Source organism: Ambystoma mexicanum, chromosome 2q (genome assembly GCF_040938575.1).
Source record: "Ambystoma mexicanum isolate Mex_15411 chromosome 2q, UKY_AmexF1_1, whole genome shotgun sequence".
Classification (NCBI taxonomy): Eukaryota; Metazoa; Chordata; class Amphibia; order Caudata; family Ambystomatidae; genus Ambystoma; species Ambystoma mexicanum.
The window spans coordinates 1142663650-1142688216 of NC_090924.1; the positions used below are offsets into that span (position 1 = coordinate 1142663650).

At 51.2% G+C, this 24567-nt stretch overlaps 1 protein-coding gene across 9 annotated transcripts in view; it reads left to right on the forward strand.

Annotated features, from left to right (window-relative positions):
• ICA1 (islet cell autoantigen 1) overlaps positions 1-24567 on the forward strand; it is a 1066176-nt gene that overhangs the window by 458939 nt on the left and 582670 nt on the right. The window lies entirely within an intron of this gene.

Genomic DNA, 24567 nt, shown 5'->3' on the forward strand with positions numbered 1-24567 from the left:
AAGACCGATAACTGGCAGAACAAGCAACCATTTTTTTTATCATACATGGCGTCATCTGGACTGAAGAATACCATAAACCTTCTATCCTGAAATGTCAGAGGTTTGGCAAACCCAATCAAAGCCAGGAAAGTACTGGCATACGCCAGGAGTCACAGAATCGACATCCTCTGTTTACAGGAGACGCATTTCACTGCAAAGGTGTGGAATCATTTGCCAGAGATAGGGGCCCTCTAAGAGTAGGCACAGGGTACTCCTCGCAATCCACGGGAGTGCTAACAGTTGGACATCATCGCACAGGATTGCAGTTAGTGAGGTAATCAACGGACAGTGAAGGTTGATACGTGATACTGTGGGGCAGGCTGAAGAACCAGGAGATAATCCTAATGAAGATGTATGGCCCAAACATTGACACTCCGGAGTTCTATCTAGATGTCATGTTGCAAGTATCATCTGCCTGGAGACTCCAAAATCTTATGGGTCGGCGATTTTAACACGATATTAGACCTCCTGAAAGACAGATCGTCCAAAATCCAAAGACCACAATCCAAGGCTGCCACAGATATTGCAGGGCATGTCTGAAATACCACTGTTGGATTTGTGGAGGGAGCTCCATCTGGCCCTGGGGGAATTCACTTTCCATTCATCAGTACAGTCATCTAGTTTACGAATAGACGATTGGCTATTCTCACCGGTAATGGTACTGCAAATAGTTGGCTGTTCCATCCTCCCACGCACCTTTTCGGATCATTTACCAGTTTTCATTGAATTACAAATGGCCGCTGAGGCGGCCCTATTAAGAGATGAAACGATATACAACCCCTGAGAGCAGATATTTAGTTCTTTGCAAACAATATGGGCAGTGTCTCCTCTGTGGCCACGTTATGGTAAACATTTAAGGTCTGGATACGGGGACACCTCCTATCGAGGACAGTGGGCACACTAAAAGCCATAAGAGCTTACCTAAACCAGTCGGAGAGCACCCTCCGAACCTTGGAAAATACACATGTGATCACGCCAGGCATCAAAAGTCTGGCCGAACGTGAGGTGAAATACGTCGCACAACCAACCAAAGCCAGACGATATGGCGAGGGCAACAAAGCAGGAAAGACAATGGCTAAGCTAATTAAGGCAGAATATGGGAGCACGTCTATCATGGGGCCGGATGCAGCAATCGACAGAGGCCTACAAGATCAACAATGTCTTCCTGAACTTCTATTCCGACCTGTACAAGAATGTTGATCAAGTATCGGAACAATCCCCCTTCCCAGACTGCATCTTGGTGAGAGGGCACTACTCGACACCCCTTTTACGTTGGAAGAGATTGGCCTGTCGATAAAAGCCCTGAAGGCCGGGAAAGCCCCTGGCCCTGATGCCCTTCCAGTTGACTTCTCTAAAAGCTACCCAGACAAACTATCCCCAAAACTCCTAGAGGTATGGGAAGAATCCTTAACGAGCGATCCCCTTCAGGAATTCAAGCAGGAGGTGGTCATTACTGTCCTGCTTAAACCACACACCACCACAAAATCCCAAATCGTATCGCCCTCTCACTAATCAATACTGACACCAAAATATATGCGCAAGTCATAGCAAATGGGCTACTCCCACAAATGAAAAATCTGATACACCCTGACCAATCAGGATTCATACCTACAAGATCCACGTCCCTGAACCTGCGTAGGCTCTTTGCGATAATATAACTAGAGCCCAAAGTTGCAGCCGTGGCGATCACATTCGACGCTGAAAAAGCATTTGACTCGGTCACATGGGGATACATGTATGCCATTTTTGCCCATATGGGGTTTGGGCCAGGTTTCCTAAGCTATATCAGGCTCTTGGACAATGATCCCAAAGCTAAAATTAGGACAAACCATACTATGTCCCCCGCTTTTGTGCTAAAGAGAGGTATGCGACAAGGATGTCCCCTGTCCCTATTAATATTTGCCCACGCGATAGAGGGAATGGCAGCGTATATACGACATAAACTTTTACATAGGGGTATACAGATCTGGGGCCCTCCCCAACTTTTATCGCTCTACGCAGATGACACCCTCTTGTTCATAACAGACCCAGAAAATAATCTAGCTCTGTTTATGCAAGATATTAGAGTTTGCCACATTCTCGGGATATAAAATTAACCAAAAAAAATCCCAAATTATCCCCTTGACCCCAAAAGCCACGAAATACGGTGCTACGGCTCAATTCTGTTGGTCACCCAATTGACCTCGATACCTAGGCATAGTGATTGCTACCGATAGAAGCACCCTTTACGACACCAACTATGGGCCCTACATCACACAATTGGAAACCAAAATCACCCTCTGTAATGAACATCCAATATCATTCTATGGCCGGATTGCATTGCTCAAGATGATCGCGGTGCCTAAAGTTCTTTACCTATTTAGCAATATCCCCATATGGCCTGGCAAAACGTTTTTTGAGAAACTCCAAAGGCTCGCATCCATCTTCGTATGGGGAGGGGTCACGCTCAGGCTGAGTTGGTCCAAACCAGGTTAGGGGCACGACACAGGCAGACTGGCTGCGCCGGACTTCACCTTAATGTGGCGCAAACTCCCTATGCCAAATACTGGTTCCAGGACACTGAGGCTTACGCCCATATACAGGCAGAGAAGCATTCTGCTGCCCCATGAACATAAGATCCATGACATTTGCTAAGAATCGCAGTAATGGAGGGGGAATTGACCCGGTAGCCTGCACGGCCAGGGCGTGGGAGGCAATATATCGAAGGGTGGAATGCACAACTCCTTACTGGGCCTCCTCCCCACTATGGTACTACTTGGGGGATCACCCCCACTGTAGACACATTGATGCAAAGGAATTGTGACCCGGGGAAGACCCTTACACTGGGGGGACCTGTTCCCTGACTGTGAATTTCTAAACCTGGCGGACAGGGTCTCATAGTATCCCTGCAATATTTCCGCCTAAAGCCAACGCTTAAGCACAAATGGCCCTTGTTCCCTATAGAACCACCGCCCAATCCATTTATACTAGGAATCGTGGGTCGAGAGGGGTTCGGCAGGAATATCTCCAAAATATATAACACGGTCCAAGCGCATAACCCATCACAGAATACAATGAAAGCTAAGTAGGAGAGGGACCTTGAAGTAACGATAGAAGACGCACAGTGGACCAGATATTGCCAGTACACCAGGACCATCTCTCTCAACGCCAACGTTGGGCTGATCCAATTCAAAATCTTGAACCACCTACACATGATACCCTTCTCCCCCCCCCCCCCCTGTAAAAAAGCTAGATTTGAGCGCTCCAAACCATTTCTGTGCCCCAAATGCAGTCATCCTGAGGCCAACTCGTTCCACATGTACTGGAACTGTCCACCTATAAATCCTCAAAGTATATATGCCCACCAAACCTCTGAAATACCTCCTGGGGGATATAGGAAAGACCCCCATCAAGACACGTAGACTCTTCTCAATTGCAACGGTGGTTGCCAAACGCAACATACTGCAACATTGGAAGTCGAAGATAGCCCCCACTATTCATGCCTGGTCGAGGTACATGAATGCGAAACGACATTTACACTATGTCTCGCACCGAGAAGCCGACCTAAAGACATATGGGCCTGCTCCGCCGGTATCTAAACACACTGACCCCTTAAGCAGTGGCCCAGATTTGCGAGAGGAGACCCCCCTAGACTGTACCAAGCTTGCCAAACTGTGTTTCAGAAAAGTTGACTGCTGTATGATAATGTATGCAATATAATGTGTTGTGCATAAATTGATCTAACTTTAATGTGTCCGTCAGAGAAAAAATAAAGTTTAAACAAAAATAAATCCCAGAAATACTCTCCAGGTACCACTAATGGAACATTAAGGAATACATATAGAAAACGGGGAGCAGTACCATCTTGACCAGGGAAATTCTCCTGTAGAGATTTAGAGGAAGATCCTTCCACCTTCCCACCATTAGTTTGGCCTTTTCCATTACTCTATGATAATTGTGTTGAAATAGGTCCTACGGGGCTCAGGCAATATGTATCCCCAAGTACCAAGTGTAGTCCTCCTGCCATTGGAACCCCTACCTGTTGGCATTAAATGTTCAACGTTGCCATTAAACGGGAAAAGGACAATTTTCGTAGCATTTATTTGAAGTCGAGAGAAATCTCTAAATGCCAGTACATCCCGCATGATTGGGTCCAGGTTGCACTTGGGGTTGGTGACGGAGTACCATGTCATCTGCATAGAGAGAAACCACCCACCTATGTATATGGTGTTCCCTAATTCCCTCCACCAGTGACTCCATTGCTAATGCAAACCGCAAAAGTGACAGGGGACACCCCCTGTCGAGTACCTCTCTCCAGCCTTATATTTGTGGTAAGTTGGCCATTTACCCGGACCTTAGCACATGGCTGAAATGTAAAATAATGAGACTAGTCCGATTAACTGTTTGCCCATCCCCATTCTGCACAGCAGCATCAGCATAAACAGCCATTCCACAAATAAAATGCCCTTGTGGCGTCCATGAGTGCAGTCACCATAGGATCTCCCTGCTGCACCGCTGACATTGGCCCGAACATCCTGCGCAAGCCGTAAGAGCTACAGCATCCCGGTATACATGATATTTTATTTGTATCACGCTCATGCACAAGTGTTTCAGAGCGCATTTGATCCGCCTTTACCATCCTATGCATCAGCTGCGCTATTCTGGGTGCAAGTAGTTTAGCCAGAATATGTATGTATGTATATATGTATATATGTATATATATATATATATTTTTAATTTAAAACAAGGACATTAACAATGATTAAATCTCACAAGCATATCGAGCAGAAGAGTCCTGAACCCCACCCCCAAGTTCCCAGGTCAGCGACAGTACATGCCTCATTCGGCCTAAGCAGGCAGGGAGCCCTCTCCCATCGAACAGAGGGCCCGGGCAACCAAGCGTGGTTTGAAGGTTAGGGCCGGGTAGTTCCGGTCATAGTCCAAAACTCGGGCCCATATGTTGGTAAATCGATGGAGCAGTCCCGCTTTGGCTGCTGTGACCTTTTCGACTATCAGAATGTCCCATAGTTTAAGCCACCACAGGGTCATCAAGGGACCTTCCGCGGACTTCCAGGTGCGAGCCACTGTGATTTTGGCAGCCTGTAAGAGTTGGGAAATTCAGCGCTGCTCTCCTCCCTGTTCTCGGATATGAGTCCGGAAGTGGGATCCCCAGGAGGACCTGCTCGGGCGTTAGGGGGATTTCAACTTTGGTGATCTCTCGAATGGTGGCCAGGCATTGGGTCCAAAACTCCCTCACTCTAGGGCAAGTCCACCAAATGTGGAAGTAGGAACCTGGAGAGCCACATAGGTGCCAGCAGTGGGGGGGTCCCAGGCCCGCTTGAAATGATTGAGGCGTAGGGGCGGGTAGTACCAACGCAGCAGGAGTTTATGGGCGCATTCCCGGTTGGTAATGCATCGAGACGCAGTACGTGTTCTAGTCCAGACATCTACCCATGTGTGGTCTTCGATCGCATGACCCAGGTCCGACTCCCATTGGGCCATGTAGGAGGGCCTGGAGAGGAGGGGGATCATCCTGCAGTAGTTTGTAGAGGTCCGAGATCTTTCACCGGGCAAGCAGGTCCTTTATCATGAGCTCCAAGGGGGCTAGGGGTCTTGTTGCGGCAGCCCGAGTTTGGGGGAGAGTGCACCAGTGCCTCAGATGGGCATAGGTAAATCAGTCTGCTTCGGTTAGCTGGAAGGTTGCTTTGCATCATTCAAAGGTGAGGGGAGCGCCCCCTTCAAAGAGCTGCCCCAGTGTTTCAAGGCCTCCTGCCACCCAGTTCCTAAAGTTCTGCGGGCGAGCTCCCGGGGTGAAAGCGGGTTGAGAAAAATCGGGGAGGATGCGCTGAAGGTTCCAGGGATGCCCCCACGTCTGCGGGCCCACTCCCATGCCTTTAACGACTGCCTCGTGGCGGTCAGCACCCCTGGCCAGCTGCGGCGTAGTGCGGTGGGAATGAACGGGAGGAAGCGGAGGGGGAGAGGGTGGCGAGATTGTTCGATATCCACCCATTTCGGGCTTTCGGAGGCGAGATCCCAAGCTTGAAATTGGGCTAGCTGCACTGCAATGTGGTATTTCTGAAGGTCCGGCACAATCAACCCTCCCAGTTTCGTGCTGGCCATCATCGTTCTCCGAGGGATCCGTGCTTTCTTGCCCTTCCAAATAAAGCCAATGATTTTCCTCTGGAGCTGTTGCAGAGGGGGAAGGGGGATTGTGGTTGGGAGGGCAGCACACACATAGAGGAAGCGGGAAGGAGGTTCATTTTGCTTGTTGTTATGCGCCCCAGCAGCGAGATCTCCTGTGTCTGCCAGCGGGTCAAGTCCTTTTCCAATTCCGCGAAGAGTCGGGGGGAGTTGGCCTGTTAGATCTTTGCAGGGTCAGCGGGGATCTGGACCCCCAGGTATGGGATCGCCCGAGTGCTCCATTGGAGCGGGCTGAGGTTCTGTGGGGCTTCTCTTTTGCCCGGGGGCAGGCCCACTCCGAGGGCAGTCGATTTGTGGAAATTAATAGCGAAACCCGAGACCCTCCTGAGTGCCCGGATTTCCGCCAGGGCAGCCCTCATGGAGCCTTTGATATTTGTAATGGTCAGCAGCACATCGTCCGCGTAGAGGGCGATTTTGTGTTGGATGGTGCCGATCCTCAGGCCAGAAATGGGGGGATCCCGGCGAACTTGCTGGGCCAACGGTTCCATGGCCAGAGCGAAGAGCAAGGGGGATAGCGGGCACCCCTGTCGCGTGCCGCATGTGAGAGGGATCAGGTCCAACAGGCGGCCATTGACTCTCAGCCGGGTCCTCGAGGCCTGGTAGTTTGCCAGGGTCATCCGCATGAAGGTTCGTCCGAAGCCAAAGGCCGCTAGGGCGAGGGACAGATATGGCCAGTCTACTTTATCGAAGGCTTTAGTTGTGTCTAGAGCGATCAGGGCTAGTTGCTGAGAGTCCTGACTGGCGACCTCTATTAGGACTAGAGCCCTGCGGATGTCCTTTGTTGATCTGTGGAAGATGAACCCTGTCTGGTCCGGGTCTATAATGCTTGGGAGGATAGGGGCAAGGCGGTTGGCCAGGACCTTGGAGTAGATGTTGGCATCCAAGTTCAACAAGGAGATGGGTCTGTATGAACTATTCTCCAGGGGGTCCTTTCCAGGCTTAATAATCAAAACAGTAATGGACTCCTGCATCGATGGGGTGACTGTGCCAGAGGCCGCAAACGAGTTGAAGAGGTGGGTCAGAGGGGCCACCAATTGAGGGTGGAAGAGTTTGTAGAAGCGTGTGGAGAACCCGTCTGGGCCTGGAGCCCTCGGATTTAGGCTTTTAATGGCCTCCTCCACTTCCTCATCGTGGACTCTAGTACCTCTCTCGCCTCTGGTTTGAGAAGCGGAAGCGAGGCCTCCTGAATGTAGGAGCCCTGCTCATCTGGGTCCCGTGGGACTGCAGTCATTATTGCCGACTGGTGGGTGATCGCCAGCCGTAGTTTTTCGTCCTCCGAGTGGTTCATCTTCCCTTGTGCGTCGCGTAGGCCCTGGATGAAACTTCTGCTCTTCTCCTTAGCCAGTTTACTGACCAGTAGTTTGTTAGCCTTGTTGTTGTGGGCGTAATACCATTGCTTGGTCCTGGTCAGCAGGTTCGCTGTAGCGTCAGCATACTGCGCCTCGAGCCTCTTCCTTGCCATTTGTAGGACGCTGTAGGATTTCAGGGACCAGCCCTTGCGTTTATGGGTGGCCTCTGCCTCGCGGACCTCAGCTTCCAGGATAGCTTGTGCCGCCCTCCTCTGTTTGTGGTACGCGGCGCCTTGGGCGATCAGCTCCCCTATAAGCAAAGAAGTTTTTAATGGTTTTGGCAATTGTCCCTTACTGCCATGTTCCCCAAGATAGGATAGTACAGGCTGCACTGGCGGCGGGGAGGGGGATCCGGGTCGTGAGCCCTCAGGGCAAGCGAGACCCTGAGCGTGGTCCGAGAGGATCCAGGAGCCAATCGTGTCATTGTCTGTGAAGGACAGGAACTGGGGGGAAACCAGCAGTAGATCGATTCTGGAGAAGGTACGGTGAACGTACGAATAGAAGGTGAAGTCTTTCTCTTCTGGGGATAGCACTCTTCAGGAGTCAACAACGTTCAGTGTACGGAATAAGCGGAGCAGAGCTGTTGCCAACTTCAGGTCCTTGGCTGATGGGGTGGGGGTGAGATCTATCCCTGAGGGGGTCCGGGACCCCGTTGAAGTCTCCACCAATGACTACCTGCCCTTCAATGAATGGAAGGAGGGAGTCCTCCAGATCTTGATAGAATCCCTCCTGGTGCTCATTCGGGGCGTAGGTCAAGACAAGGGTGTAAAGTTGGCCAAGGACAGTGCATTTGACCGCCACAAAATGGCCCTCGGGGCAACTGAACGAGTCCAGGATCTGGGGTTTCAAGTCCTTAGCGAAGAGGATCGCGGTGCCTCCCTTCTTGGTTCCTCCAGAAGGCAGGAATTGTAGGGGATAGAGTTTGCTTCGTAAGCGAGAAAAGTCTGCTGGGAGTAGGTGCGTTTCTTGTAAGAACGCGACCGAGGTTCCCTCATTGTGCAGTCTTTGTAGGATGGATTTCCTTTTCGGGGGGGAATTCAAGCCTCTGACGTTTAGGGTGGTGAGCTTTAGTATTAGATGTGGGGGCCGGTGCTCCGAGTCCATTTGCTGCAGGGGGGTGGGGGGAGGGATTGGGAGCGAGTCAAGTCAGACATAGCTGTGAGGGGTTCGCTGCATTGGGGTTTCCTGTGGCTGAAGGTTTTTTAGAGAAGGTCTTCAACGGGAGACATAAACTACCAACAGTGGCCTCCAACGGGAGGACCAAACTGTGACCGGGGGGACCAATTTTGATCTGTCTGTGGCACCCCCGGCCACACAGGCTGTCATCTGGTGACATTGCCAACAAAGTTGAAATATTCTCCAGGGATAATATGGCGGCATCCACCCTGGAGTAGGGTATGGACCGCAGGGGGTCCGCAGCAAGCTTGAGAATATGCCGGTGGTTCCAACACCAGTGGGTGCCTCAAACGTATCACCTCCGGTCATCTGGGTCTGCGACTTCTCTGCACCCTAGACCATGGGGCCCGCTTCGGCTTGGGAGAGGTGGCGTCCTGCATCATGCTCGTCTGGCTAGAGGAGTGCGGTTCCGTGCCCTTGGGGGAGTCCGGGCTGAGGATTGATGCTGCGTCAACTAGGTGGCTGATGGTGCAGGGGGTGCCCTTGTACGAGAACTGTAATGCCGTGGGGAACAGCCAGTGGTAGTGGATCTGTTGATCTCGCAGGAAAAGCGAGAGTGGGCATAGAATTCTGCGTTTCTGGAGGGTTTGAGGGGAGAGGTCCTGGAAAATCTGCAGAGGGGAGCCCTGTAAAGAGAGTTCATCTTTTGAGCGGCCTATCCATGCAATGGCCTCCTTGGTGGTGTAAAAATGAACTCTTGTGATTACGTCTGGTGGGGGGTCTGTATCGGATCCCTGGCGAGGGCGCAACCGGTGAGTACGGTCAAGCAGGAGCTGCATCTCCTCTAGATCTGGCAAGAGGGATTGAAAGAGGCTTATGTATCCGGGGAGCTCCTTATCGGAGATTGTGGAGGGCACCCCACGAATGCGGAGGTTGTTGTGCCGGGAGCGGTTCTCTAAGTCCTCCTGTTTGAACTTGAGGATTTCGGTTCTGTCCATTAGTGCCTGAATGGAGCGCTGGATCTCCGTTAATGAGTTAGAGTGGTCCGTAGCTAGTTCCTCAGTCTCCCCCAGCCAACGTTCGACATCGTTGACCCGCTGTTCTGTTTGCTCCAGTTTGGACGTGAGTTCCGTCATGCAGGACCTGAATTCCGCTTTAATGTCGGTCATAAAAGCCTGGAGGTCCTCTTTAATTGCGAGCGACCCTGTATCTTCGGTGGACTTCTGGGGGGTGGGTTTTGGGGGGTCAGCTTTCTTCCCCCTCTCCAAGGCCAGCAGCATGGTAGAAATGTCACCGGATTTGGTGGTTTTTAAAGCTTTGGACATGGCTCTCAGTTGGAGAACTGCTCCGGGGGGCTCGGCCTGGCGACTGCACACAGGGATCTCGGGCCCCCAACTGTAGGCACCGGAGGTGAAGGGGAAAAGAGAGGTGGAATGGGTAGGGCATCCCGGGGGGGCCATGCGGGCAGCAAGCGTTTTAATCCCCTCAAGGTCGAAAAGGTACCATTTGTGGCGCAGATCCGCCAAGTAGAGTGGTTGCAGGACCACGGGTCACCTTCCAAGACCAAGTCGGGGTGCAGGAACCGCAGGTATGCTCCCTCTGGGTGGAAAAGAGGGGGGGCCGGGCATGGGCGCCCCAGAAAATCACCGGCGTGGCTCAGCTGGCGGGGGTGCATGTAAATAGGCAGTCTGAGGGGTTCCAGGGGCAAGGGCTGAGGGCCCCTGCATATGGAGGGCTTTTGCAGGAGGGGCAGCTTGCAGGCGGAGCCCGCATGGAGTGAGCAGGGGCTCAGCAGGGGTGGTGTACGCCTCAGTCTGGCGGGAGCAGGTGCAGGCTCCAAGTAGAGGCCGCAAAGTGTGTTCAGGCACGTCAGGGCGAGGAGTCAGCCACTGCAGGAGCCACCGCCCATCAGCGCCACATCCCAGGTCCCAGGGCAGCAGCCCGCGGGGGAGCGCGAATCGCACAGGGAGGGCGCCAGGCGATCAGAGCCCGCAATCCTGGGCGAGAGGCCGAAGCTGCGGCGGCCGAGCCCGCACAAAGAAGGTGTCGCCGGCGCTCCCTATGTTCTCGATCCCGGGCCAGGAGGGATTGGACGCTCCGGCAGGAGCCGCAGGTAAGTTGGGTGGGCAGCCTATGGGCGTTGATGTGGGGGCGGCCCACCCCGGGCGGCACAGTCTTCACGGGCTAAATCCGAGCCCGGTTCCCTGGCAGCTCCTGGCTGTGCTGGAGACGTGGCAGAGCGCCGCCTGAAGTTCTAAAGGTGTTGTGCTTCGTGGTCGGGCCCCGCGGGGAGCCCGGCTGCAAGGTCGGCCCCGGAGTCAAAAGGTGCCGGGAGGAGGCTGCAGGGCCGGGGTAAAGCGGTGCACCCGCCATTTTGGAATCGAGCGGGGTCGCAGTCAGCGGCTCTTCTTGTTGCGTTTCTTTGGAGGGCTGCTGCGTTTCGAGCCCAAATCACCGCCGCAGGTGCCCCCCGGGTTCCGCAACCCGGACTGGTCGTTTAAGTGTTCCGAGCATAGCGGGAACCGAAAGGATTTAGTCTTTGCTGCGGTCCCATACGGAGGCCATCACAGGAGCTGCCACATCGTTGGCACTCCAGGCCACACCCCAGCCAGAATCTTATTGTCCAGGTTAATAAGGGATTTGGACCGGTAGGAGGAGCTATCTATCGTCTGCCTCCTTACCCGACTTAAGCAACACCACCACCACTGCCTCCCTCAGAGATTCCGGCAGCTGACCCTCCCTCAGACCCTTATGGTACATTCATAGTAAATAAGGTGCTACTTTCTGGGCATAGAATTTATGAAACTCCGCCGTATATCCATCAGGCCCTGGAGACCTCCCTGATGGAGAGTCTTAATTGCCAACACCACCTCCAGCGACACAGGTCAGCCCAACCAATCCCTTTCCTCGTTTGTGCACGAGCACAGGGCGACCTGATCCAAGTAGTCGCCTATCTCCTGTTGGAACACTGACAATCGAGAAGAGTATAATTGACTATAAAACCTGCAGAATTCTTGGACTATGTCAGTCTGCATTTTTCTTCACACCCTGTGCATCCCTTGTCAACAGCACATGTTTTTAGAGTCTTCTGGTCTGGTCGCTCTCGCCAGTAACCTTCCCGGGTGCTGCCCCTCCCCATACTGTCTCACTGCAGTTTTACCCAGAAGAAACTTCACTTTTCTGTGTGCCAGTTAGTTAAATATGTGTAACTGCCTTTTGATCTACGTCTGTTCTGTCAGTATGCTGTCAGCTGCCGGAATTCAAAAATTCTTTTTGTAATTCTCATACGGGTTTCAGTATCTTTGAGTTCCCTACGGATTTGTTCCACCACCATGTCTTCTTTGGAAATGCGTTCCCCTTTGATGACGCATTTGAAACATTGCCATAGCATCATAGTTGAGTCTACCGACCCCTCGTTGATTTTAAAAAAAGTGACTATTTGTTAAGACTGCTGGTTAGTCATAGGGTTCACACATCAAGGAGAAACGGGATACTCTGGATAGGTATTCTTAAAGGTTACTTTAATTTTTTCTTAAGTTACAGATCAGATGTCATCAAGTTAATAGGAGATGAAGAGGAATCAAGGATAAGAGCCCATTGGCTCCCACCACCCAGGCTCACATCTTCTAACTGACTGGGTTGGAACCTATTCAACTGCAAACATTCCAAACTCACACTCCACACTCACAGCCTACATTCTGACGATGACATCAGTCCAGCACCTCATACATACAGGAATGGAGACCAACCCCAACACCTCCTTTCTTTACAGCAAACAAGCACACCTCACCTCAAACAACCCTGAAGGAGACCAACCCTAAGACTATTGTTTTTGTCAGTCCCTTTCGGAACACCCCATCCGACAACCCCTCACTATTAAATACCCACGGGGGCCTCCCCATATCTCACCCAGGTGGCTCCACTGTCAGCAGCACCAGGCATGATCTGATAATGTGTGCGCCAGGGTGGATACCTCAGTGACGCCCCTAACCAATGTATTAGAAACCAGGAAATGGTCCAGCCTCGATGCAGAGTTATGAACTGAGGAGTGGAACGTGTAAGCCCTTTCCCATGAGTTCCTTGTCCGCCAAACATCATTGACTTCCCACATCCAACACGTATCCTGCAGTTTGCATGTGACCTTAGATATCGGACGGTGATCCCCACTGGTGCGGTCCCAATGTGGTCCATAACCACATTGGAATCACCAGCCCATATGAATTCCCTTGATGGTAACTCGGCCATTTGATGACTAATCCACTCCAGGGTTTCTGTCGAGTCCTGATTCGGGCCATAGTAGTTAACCATAGTGTATAACCAACCTTGAATAGTGGCGTGTACCATCAGTCCCCTCCCCTGTTGATCCTTGACCATCTTAATCATTCGAAATCCAACCGATTTATGCAGGAGAATACACACCCCCTCTAGAGTAAGAGGAGAAATGGCAGTGCCATTCCCAGCCCTGGCCAGAATTTAAATGAACAGCACTCTGCCATCATGTTCAATCCTGAGTTTGGAGGGAAACATCAATGCGTATCTAATATTCCTCTTTTTGCGTCTCTTCTTCACATCGGTAAAGATTTTTCTGGATGCTTGTACTTTGACTGACCTTTGAGAAGATGTGGATCTGCGCGTTTGGGTAGCTTAGGGAGCCCTACTCCCTAGCCCTCCGCAAGGCTATGTTTCGATAGTTCAATTAAAGGGCTATCAATGGGTGAGCGGGAGCGCCCGGCACAGGTTTCCTGCCAATCGATATCCAGTGGCCCCTCTCCACAATAAAGGCCGCAGAAAATCCCTCGTCGCCCAATACCTCCTTCAGTAGGTCCTCCACCATCAACTCCATGTTACGCTGATCTGCTGCTTCAGGTACACCAATTATCCGTAGGTTGTTCCTTCGCACTTGGACTCCAGGTCTCCTGCTTGTGTCAGTTCTTTCACCGGCCTCTTAAACTCAGTCAGGTCCCTTGCTGCAGAGTTGACCACATCCTCAAGCGTAGACACTCTTCCATCAAACTCATCCAGGCACTCCATGTCTTTCCAGGCGGACCTGCATGTGGTCCACCTTGCAAGTCAGAATATCCATTTTACCGTCTAGGGACTGAATGCTTGTTTGGACCTGGCAAAGCATTTGTTTGATGTCACCCAGCACTCCCCCAAGCCATCCCTCGGCCCCCGAGGTCCGACAGTGTAGTATGAGGGGTCCCCTCCTGGACTCCTTCCTCCAGGCGAGGATTTTGCCAGCAGCACAGAATCAAAATGCAGTTTTGATTGTTTGTTCGATTTGGGTGCTTTTGACATGGTGCGTGCTGCGGTTCTCGACCTGTGCTGCCTGATGGGATGCAGTGCCATCCACCCAGTTCCAGGTATGGTCAATCAACCGCCCCACTTCTTTCCTTGGTTAATGTGTCGGGAGTCAAGGCCCTCTGGCAACTCTCTCACCTGCCACAAGATGTCCCAGTTGGCCAGGCTAATTCCACAGGCTCCACGCATGCAAATTGTCACATTTCACACCACTTAATGACATAGGTGATGTCTTCTGATGAGATTTTCGGTTGATATCGGGTAGGACAGGGGTGGTTTCCTTCCCCGGGTGGCACTCACCTCCGGACCCCTCAGTGGGGCCTCTGCACGCCACCGAGTACTGATGTGGTATGTCTCTTCTCTGTGCCCACTTCTATGGTGCCTATTTCAAAGGGGGTCATCCCCCCCCAACACAAACACTGTTTTTGGGGCCTGCGCTTGGAAACTGCAGGGTTCCACTGATGTCACCGATGAGACATTGTCTTTGCGGTCCACCTCCAGTTCACCATCGTTTTGGTGCCTTGGAGATCAGTTCCAGCCCTCCCCGCTCACCGCGGGACAACAGGATGCCCCCTGCAGATTTACCTTACTGGCTGGGGCGGCCAGGCGCAACAGTTTCAGCCCCCCCACTCTCCTTGCCGGCCTCTGCTGATGGGTCCAGAAACCTCCCGCAGCCTCCCTGCGAGCAGCGCTCGCAGCTGTCCTCACCCACATTTATTTTCCGGTGCAGCAGGCCGCTGCAGGCCAAGCCTCCTGTCTGTGGTTTCCCGCCACAGCCTCGTCAGATCAGCCGCTCTTCCACAGGTCACACAGGAAATCCGCAAGCACCCCGATCTCTACTACACTCCCGGCCCGTCCTGCCGACTGCGGCCTTACTGTCCTTTGCAGTGCCACTCTTCCAAAGTCTTTTGTCCACTGCCCGAGCACCACGGAGCTCCAAAATTACTTCCAGCTGTCCACCTAGTGATCACACATCACACGAGTCCTACAGCGAACATGCATCTGTACGGATGAGGCAGGATAATGGCTCGATTGATCAGTGTCGCTCGGGGGCTCACGGCCTGTGGCCATTTTGACTGGGCTCTCTAGCGCCCCCCGGTAATATCTAATGTTTATTTTAGACAACCCTTGGAGTGGAGATTAGGCTCTGGCATGCAGGGTCTGATGTAAAGGACAGTGGGGTTCAAATGATGATTTAATGAGAGGGGGCTGAAATAAGCTCCTGGGTATTGGGCATTACTCAGTAAGCATTATTTGCCTTTTGGGGAAAGAGAAGTTGGTGTATAGCCCCCTGAGTATAACTTACATATGAAATATAACATATTGACCCTTCTATGACCTCTTATACTTCAATGTTTTCTAAACGCTTACCAGTTCAATTCTTCTTTATACTGACACGTTAATGTCACATAGGTTTCTTTCAGTTGGCTTGCTAGTGTGTGTGGTCCAGATAACCAGGATTCTCTTGGCTATGAAGAGGACCTAAATAGCTCCCACCAATTGCTATCCCTATTCTGTATTCTTGTGTAACCCCAACATGTATTTAGAGATTGGGGTGCATATGGCTCACTCTGTACTTTAACATCATTGATGGTCCTCACATTCAGCTGTTTGCATTTAAATCGTATAAATCATTTACTACATAGATTGTTATACCATTTTAAAATTGTGATGTGTAGAGCTCTTCTCCCTTGGATGTGGTGCTGTAGCCCTCCTGATGCAGTCTACACAGAGGCTTGGCTGATTTGTATTTGCCATGGAGAAATTGTACAATGCTTGGTGTCAAGTGTCTACTAAGACTGGACTTTTGGCACTCCTCTGGCCACAGCCACACAAAGTAACATTACAGCCTCTGACTAGAAGAACTGTGTCGCCAATAAAATCTTGTGGCCTGGCATGAGTATGCAGCAAATGACAGTGCCCATATGAAGACAAAGCACCATGAATAATCTCTTGCCCCTTGCACCCTTCCATGTTTCAGAATGATATGGTAGGTACATTAACAAGTACTATTAGTCTTCTCATTCATAAAGGTATTTTTAAAGTGAGCCTTCCCTCCGCCCTGTCTCAAGCACCACTGGAACCAAGCATATATCCACCTATGTACACGTAACTATTACTTTTACACATCGTTTTTGGAAAATGAAACTGCTATATTTCATGCAATCAAAAAACATAGATTTTGTCTGAGAAATCTATACATTACACTAATTTTTATTTTTACATGTATAGCAGCGCACAAAGCCCTGGGGCATCTAGGTGCTAGTTAGTTACATCACGGAAACAAGATACATAGATAAAACATGGTTGCAAGTTACTTAAATACAGGATGGTAATGTGAGGTACATGTCAGTAATATGAGAGTATGAGGAAGTGTCAGTAAGGCATGCCCCCGCCGGGCTGGTTCTCATTAAGGCACGAGGCACGAGATACCAGCACAAACACATGGGGCATAGTGAGTCATAGGCACATACTGGGAAAGCCACATCCAGTTGGTTGGGGCTATGTCAGACATGGTGGCAAGAGCATACATGGAACATTGGCGCAGTGGGTCTTGCGCACACACCAGGTTACCAATGAGGCTGGTAATCACACTAACTAGATTCATAGTAAAGCATGGTAGGCGTGTGAAATTACAACAGTATATATATGTTTGTGTATATGTGTGTGTGTGTATATATATATATATAATTTCTGATGTTTCTTAATCTGCTTAGAATCACATGCTGTGCATAGTCCGACATCCAGTGGTCACTGCGGAGTATTGCATTTTGTTTTTCGTAGTCGAAAAGGGGACGTCGACAAGGCGTGTCTGTAACACTATCCCTATAGTGACGTGCGTTGTACCCACAATCCCTCACGCGTCGAGGTCCCTCAAATTGTTTTTTTCCGCCCAGTTATTGGTCGCCTCTATGCGGAGCTCCTCGAGAGACATTGCAAAATCATTTCTTAGACCCTTGGTTGTTTATTATTATTAATATCTAACACATGGATCCCTCCCTCGACGAAGCTGCAAGCTGTTTCTCCACCGAGCAAGATCTTCGACGGAAGGACGAGCATGTGGCCTGGCCTCGCCGGCCTTACACAGTAGGGAGAGTGGGGTTGTGTGATCTTTTCTTTTCACTCCAAGAATGCCTTTCTCTTTCCCCTCTCTCTCTTTCGAGGTCGTAATCACACTTCTTGCCCTCAGCTATGGAGAGGACGCCCTTTAGGTTTTGCCCACTTTGCAAAGGCAAATATACCTGGAAGGACAAGCACAAACGGTGCAACTGTTGCTTGCCCTTCGATCACAAGGACGGCTGTGCGGCCTGTAAGTTACTTAAGCCCAAAACGATAAAGGACCGCAGGGTCAAAAGGTGGGCGGCCTATGCCATGTCTAGGTCAGATTCTTCGCCCGCTGCCGCCGCACCGAATGTGACGAGGACAGTGATTACACAGCCTCCGTAACGGAGGTTGTAGACCTCTCGAGGGAGCGTTCTCGCTCCTCTTCGTCCGTCCCCGGCCCCGACAAGCCCGGCTCACGCCCAGCTTATGGGGATGAACACCCCGGTGACAAGGACGCACAGAAGAAATCTCATAAACACATACCCCACGGCACGCATTCGTCGCAGACGAAGGCAGCCATAGCGCCAAGGGAGGCGCCGGGCCCACCGGCGTCTTCCGCCGACCGTAAGGGTCGCCAGCCCTCCCTGCTCCCGCGACAGGCGACCGGGCACTCTGGAAATAAGGGCGCTAACCCCAAACCCTGAGGCGGCGACACGCCTCGTAAGAGTGCGCACGTTGCCAGTAAAGACTCGACGGTACCTAGCGCGACGGCGAGCGATCCCTCGGCAGACAGAATGATCGCCGAAAGTCTTGCGCGTATATCTTCTAAGGACGGCCAGAGACGGACGACAAGTGACACGCCGAAAACTGTGCACAATGCCAAAGAAACGCCGAAGGCGACGGAAAGTAGGCTGGGACAGCTCCCACCGTAGACGGAAAGCCCTAGCCTGCCAGAACACTTCTCAGAAGGCGAAGGCACCTTATCTTCGACGCTATGGGACAGATCTAAACGAATACAAGGAGAAGAAACTCCTTTTTCACTCCCAGACCACTCTGGCCTATCTCAGTGGACCTTAGAGAAGTTCCAGTCCTGTATGGACAAGTTAGACAAATTCATGGCCATTGCTGACACCTAAAAGACCTAAGGAGGTACTCCTAGAAAGTCCAAGGGCTAAATACCCGAAGTTGTTCTATAACCCCTTTTGAGGAGGATATGAACTCTTATGACCTCACCGAAGAGGACACTCACTTCCAGGAAGGAGAGGAGTTCATTAATGATGAAAACCAACAAGAGGGAGAAGGCTTCCATGAGGACACTAACATAAGTGAGGAAGGGTACGAAGAAGACCCAGGTGAGGGTGACCCAAATCCCTGGCAGTCACCATCAGGGTCTACAGAGCCAGACATTATAGACATCAGGTCTCCTCAGACCACACCAGTTAGGAACACTTCGCCTGTTGATGATCAGCCCACCTTTAACGCGCTGCTGAGGAAGGCAGCAGCACATTTTGAGGTTGAAACTGGGGAGGTCACCCCAGACACTGACTTCGTGGAAAGGAAGAAGAAGAAAACAAAATCAAAGAAAAACCCCCCACCAGCCAAACAATTCCAATACTCGCCTCTGTTAAGAGACGAATCAACCCTTCACTGGCCACCCCTGCACTAGCAAGAGGAGTTAATCCAAGAATCGAAAAATTGTTCTCACTCTCTCAATCAGACTCACTATATATTAAGGGTTACTCAATCCCAGACTCCTTAGTGGTAACTAACACTAGGAAAAGGGCTGGGGTTCCACTGTCTACCAGCGAGGCACCCCCGGATAAAGAGGGGAAAAAACATTATGCCCTAGCCAAAAGAATTACCACCTCGCCAGCGTTCTCAACTAGAATTGCCAATAACACATTGCTGGCAAGCTACGCTGATGCGCAATGGGGAAAGCTTAAGCAGGACATTGAGGAAGTCCCCGAACCCCTAAAAACTAGATTGCTGGCTACAGTTAATGAAGGGTCTCTGGTCAACCAATGCATCGTTAAGAATACCCTCGATGCAGCGGAAACAGCTGGCCGCTCTTTGGTACAGGGAATTCTGCTGAAGCGCCACGTCTGGCTTCGCAATTCCGGGTTTAAGGCGGAACCGCAAGCGGCACTCATTAACAAGCCTATTGAAGAGTCTAACCTCTTCGGAAAGGCAGTGGACGACGCACAGGAAAATGCGAAAAAAGAATTTGATACCATAAAGACCTTGGACCAAATCTCAAAGCCCCCTAACAGGCGGGGATTTGGCAACAAGTGTTCTTTTTGTGACCAACGCCAGCAACAGAATAAACAACTTCAATATTCTGCCAACAACTACCAAAGTAATAGTGGCCAGTACAATCAGAGAGGTCAACGCCGTGGCAAGGGGAGAGGCCGGGGTTCCACCCTAGAGGCTCCCAAGCCACCAACAACACCAAGTGACGCGAAGATTCGGGTCCCCTCCCATGCATCGCCGGTCGGGGGCCCGTTAACATACTTTCTTCCAGCATGGGAGGGAATAACATCAGACCGCTGGGTACTATCCACCGTAGCCCGCGGCTACTGTATAGAGTTCAACAGTTCCCCAACATACAGACCCCCAAGGGGACGACACGGGACGACGCATGACACCAGAACACCTCACCATCCTTCTCCAAGAAGTGGACCAGCTACTGGAAAAAGGAGCTATAGAGGTCGTGCCTCTATCTCAGGTAACGGAAGGTATTTATTCAGTGTACTTCCTTGTACCCAAAAAGGATCTAACCATGCTCCCTGTATTAGATCTGCGCCCAGCGAACAAGTTTGTCAAACCCCAAAAGTTTCGTATGGTGACCTTACAGGAAGTGATCCCACTGCTATCACAGGGAGATTACATGACAACACTGGACATGAAAGATGCGTACTTTCATATTTTAATGTTGCCAGCGCATAGAAAATACCTCAGGTTTATGATAGAGGGCAAACACTACCAGTTCAGAGTGCTACCCTTCGGCATAGGATCTGCACCAAGGGTATTCACGAAAGTAGTGGCAGCGGCCCACCTGCGCAGGTTATCCATCCCAGTATACCCTTACCTCGACGACTGGCTCATAACAGGGGATTACAGACATGCTTCTCAAACACCCAAAAGACTGTAGACCTTTTGTTCCAACTGGGCTTCTCCATCAACGAGAAGAAGTCCAGCTTAGACCCCAGCGAAGTCAAACAATTCCTAGGGTCTCTAATTCGAACAAAGGACGGCCTCGTCTTCCCCTCCAACTAGAGGGTCCAAAACATGCTGTTTCAGATCCCCCAATATGTGGCAGGTCCGGAGGTGACGTGCGCAAAGTGATGCGCTTGCTAGGAATGATGGCGTCATGTATTTATTTGGTACCTCACGCGCGCCTGCGCATGCGCCCAATGCAAGAGTGGCTCAACAACAGTGGTGTCAGGCTAGCGGACAATGGGACGATCTAGTGGTGGTCTCGCAGGCTTTGGTTCTCTCGCTACGGTGGTGGACAAAGGAAAACCTGGTAAGAGGGAAACCCTTTGCCACACCCGCAGTGGAAGCCACTCTAACCACAGACGCATCCCTCACAGGATGGGGGGCTCACCTATCCCATCAGACTGCCAGATTAACAAACATCAGTAGACAATGCATTACTTACCGTAAAAGCATTTGTGATGGTTGTATCTGCTTAGATTCACATGCGCCCATCCTTCCTCCCCGCTCGGATGGAGGGAACATAGACACATTTCTACATCTCTCTCTCTTTTCTGTACTCACTCACGTATAGAAGGCTCCCTCAGGGCAGAAAAAATACAGAGGGACCTCGACACGTGAGGGGTTGTGGGTACAATGCACGTCACTATAGGGATAGTGTTAGACACGCCTTGTCGACGTCCCCTTTTCGAATACGAAAAACAAAATGCAATACTCCGCAGTGACCACTGGATGTCGGACTATGCACAGCATGTGAATCTAAGCAGATACAACCATCAGAAATGCTTTTACGGTAAGTAATGCATTGATATATATATATATATTTCTGAGGCTTTTGGAATCTGCTTAGATCACATGCTGTGCATAGGCCGACATCTAGTGGAAGCTGCGGAGTATTACAGTTTGTTTTTCGAAACTCGAAAATGGGCGTCGACACAGGGCTTGCCAGTAATACTATCCCTAGTATGACGTCAACTGTACCCAAGATCCCTCACGCGTCTAGGATCCTCAGATTGTTTTTTTCCGCCATACTGGTCGGAAGCATTTTGCAGAGTCCCCTGGCCTTAGCCATACTTTTGCTAGAATTTAAAATAATAATCTATTGACCTCCTTTCCCACCCCAACGTCGAACTTCGACACTCGACGCCGGCTGGAGAAGAAATCGACCGTCGGCTGCTGCACGGCGGATTTGTGCCTCGGAAGGCCGCTGGCCTCGGCCCAGGCCTGGTAGGCCGCTGGCCTCGGCCCTGCAAGTAGGGAGAGTGGGGGGTGGTACATACTCTACACTCTTGGTATATAGGTACACCTTATACATTTCCTACACTTAACAGCCCGCTGCCTCAAGGTGCGTATGGAGGGTACCCCTTTTCAATTCTGCCCCAAGTGCAATCGCAAATACCCTTGGGTCGACAGGCACGCCACGTGCAATCTCTGCTTGCCGAGGGACCACCCCGAAGCAAACTGCAGAGCGTGTAGTAGGTTTAAACCTAAGACACTTAAGGACCGTTCCACGAAGCGTTGGGCCCACCACGCCAGGCAGGCGGCCATGGCAGCGGAGGGCTCCTTCAGCGATGGCAGCGACGCCGTACTTTCAGACGGCGAGGTCATTACGGCGTCGAAAGACAGCCGAGCGCAGGTCCCCGACCTCGGAAGGTCGTCCGGCAGGGCGGCTATGGGGAAGACCCCCGGCGACACAACGTTTCACATACTACACACAATAAACACACTAAGTCCAACCGAGACTCGACGATGTCGAGTTCTCGGAAAGAGGCACAGACGGAACGGTCCGATTCGGTGTCCTCTGGGCGCTCTCGATCAAGATCGCCGCATGACTCCAGGCAATCATCCACTCTTGCCAAGAGTGCCTCGCTCCCTAGGCTAACAGAAGTTCGATCGTCAGAACACGAAGACGACTTCCACCCCCAGGCCGCGCTCCAGGAGTCAGAGCCCGCAATTAAACCCAGCGAGGCCCCACGCTCGAAGGACAGGGACACCTCTCCCGATCCTCGACGCCTGGTGTCGAAAAACTCCGGAGCCACTAAGGGACAGGGAAAACATTTTTCTACGCACGGGGAGGGGGGAAAACAGCAGAAGAAACTACCTGTACATTCTTCCACACCTGTGAAACACTCCACCCCCCCTAAACAGACAGACAAGCCCAGGTCTGCTGATAGGTCCACAACCAGCAAAGCTACTCAAGATAAATCCCATAGACTTGCTGAGAGAGGCATTCCCAGTTCCAAAAAATGGTCCAGTGAAGACATAGATAGGGTCATGTCAAGAATGTCTTCTTTGGCTGATTTTTATGATAAAAATCCAGAACATTTCCTCTCGTATGATCCACAAGGGCCCACACCCTCAGGCTCTACTGATCCTATCCCCCCGAGTAAGAAGGCCCGGTTTGAAACTCCAATGAGGTCCGAACCCTTCGAGGTACAACCTTATGCAAGACCATACTCACGGTATCAAGGAGAGGCTTCCTTTTGTGAAGACTAAGAATTTGGGTTGATAGAAGAGCAAACCGGGACGGGCTACTATGGGGATGAGGACCAGGAGGAAGAAGAGGATGACCCGGAAACATACAGAGTACATTCCCCGGTAGAGAACGAAGCCCGGGTTACCGACTCCCCGGTCGATAACCAACCCCTCCTAAATGAGGTTCTCGCTCGCGCAGCAGAACTTTTCCACATTGACACCCACGGTGTACAGGAGGAAAGGGACTTTGCAGAAGAGTTAGTGGGAGAAAGGAGGCCTGTTGCCCAGACCATCCCTATCCTTAAATCCATTCAGGGGAGAATAGATCCGTCACTGGTGAACCCAAACCTCACCAGAGCAGTCAATCCCAGGGTTGAAAAACTTTTCATGGCAGCACAGTCTGACCCTCTCTATATAAGAGGACATCTGAAGCCAGACTCCCTAGTTGTCACCAACACTCGTAAGAGGGCTGGGACACCCTTGTCTTCGTCAGAAGCTCCTCCCGACAAGGAGAGCAAAAACCTATACGGTTTTGGCAGGAAGGTAGCCTCAATGTCCGCCTATCAAGCAAGGATTACTAACTCCACCACCCTGTTGGCCAGCTACAACTGCCATCAGTGGGAAGAAGTCGCGGCTCTCATAGCCTCTGCTCCTGAACCGTTAAAAAGCCAATTAGCTCGGATTTCCGCAGAGGGTAGAGCCGTGTCTGGTTGCATTTTGAAAGCAACCTTCGACGCCGCGGACAACGCAGGCAGATTGATAGCAGAAGGTACTGTTATCAAGAGACATGCGTGTTTACGGCAGTCTGGTATTAAGGCAGAAACTCAGGCATCATTGTGTAACGCTCACCTGATTCCCACGTAGGTGCGGGTCTTGGCAGGAAGGTGTCCGTAACACGAAACGTGATGTGCAGGATTCGGTTGGCTTCTGGGGTCGAACCTCTCCGCACTGTGTGTTGAACTCGAAGGGTGAGGTTTCTGCAGGTGAAATAATATGGGGATTAAAGGTCTGGGTTTTTGAATGTCCCTATCTCTCTCCTCCCAGCTTGTCGGTTGAACCCCCCCTCCCAGATCAACTTGCTCACCTTAGATAGGTGAATGCTGGGCTCTCCATCTGCGTCTAGTGCAGGGTGCCGTTGCCAGTTCCTTCACTGGTGAAACGTTAGCCTCTTGACTTCAGAGGATGAGTACCGTCGTTGTCTGCACGACCGGTAAGTTTCTGGACACCTTTAGTCTGTAAGTATGGCAAGCGCTCTTACTGTCTCTTTCTTTGTCTTTGCAGGCGACGATGCAGAAAGAAGAAATCCGGAAATCGCCACGTGCCGGTGAGTGTAACACTGCTGTTGTCTATGGGGGTGAAGATGCAGCGTGAAGAATCCGGAATGCACGGCGTGCCGGTAAGTAAAATAATGCTGTTTGTCTTTGCAGGCGAAGGTGCAGCGTGAGACACGGCCGCTGCCGATGGATCAGGTAAGCAAACACTGCGTGTGAAAGTTCGTTCTGCTAACCTGTGGTTTCTGATCTTTTGCAGGTGCTGATGTTGCTCGGGTACCGGAATGGTGAGTATAATTCTTGCAGGTTCAGGATCCAAAGAAGAAAAGCTGGAGCAGACTCGGTGAGCGTTCTGCTGCAGATGCAGAATAACGCGAAGCACGTTTCATCAATCGGGTGTGGTTTAAATAGCCTTGGCGTGATGAGGCGTCTCCTTCCACGGCCCCGCCTAGGTATGAAAAGAGTTCCTGCTTCCAGAAGAGTTCCAGTGGAGTGGAGCTGCCCCACCCAGGTAAGAAAAGTAGTCCCAGTTCACCGAGGACTTTTAAGAGTCTGGCAAGTCAGCAGCATGGTCT